The 461-nt window shown below is 65.9% G+C and overlaps 1 protein-coding gene across 1 annotated transcript in view; it reads left to right on the forward strand.

Annotated features, from left to right (window-relative positions):
* The window catches only part of Thbs2 (thrombospondin 2), a 39,187-nt gene that overhangs the window by 33,598 nt on the left and 5,128 nt on the right, over nt 1-461 (forward strand). The window lies entirely within an intron of this gene.

A 461-nucleotide genomic window follows, 5' to 3' on the forward strand; every position in this document is an offset into this window, starting at 1 on the left:
TCCTGACCACTCACAGACGCCCCTCTGTCACCAGGCCTCAGAGGGTGCCCTGACTCCTGACCACTCACAGACGCCCCTCTGTCACCAGGCCTCAGAGGGCGCCCTGCTGTCCTGACCACTCACAGACACCCCCCTGTCACCAGGCCTCAGAGGGCACCCTGCTCTCCTGACCACTCACAGATGCCCACCTGCCACCCCTGCCCTCAGAGGGCACCCTGCTGTCCTGACCACTCACAGACAACCCCCTGCCACCCCTGCCCTCAGAGGGTGCCCTGACTCCTGACCACTCACAGACGCCCCTCTGTCACCAGGCCTCAGAGGGTGCCCTGACTCCTGACCACTCACAGATGCCCACCTGCCACCCCTGCCCTCAGAGGGCGCCCTGACTCCTGACCACTCACAGACGCCCCTCTGTCACCCCTGCCCTCAGAGGGCGCCCTGACTCCTGACCACTCACAGAC

This window comes from Dipodomys ordii, unplaced genomic scaffold (genome assembly GCF_000151885.1).
Source record: "Dipodomys ordii isolate 6190 unplaced genomic scaffold, Dord_2.0 Scaffold77, whole genome shotgun sequence".
Taxonomy (NCBI): Eukaryota; Metazoa; Chordata; class Mammalia; order Rodentia; family Heteromyidae; genus Dipodomys; species Dipodomys ordii.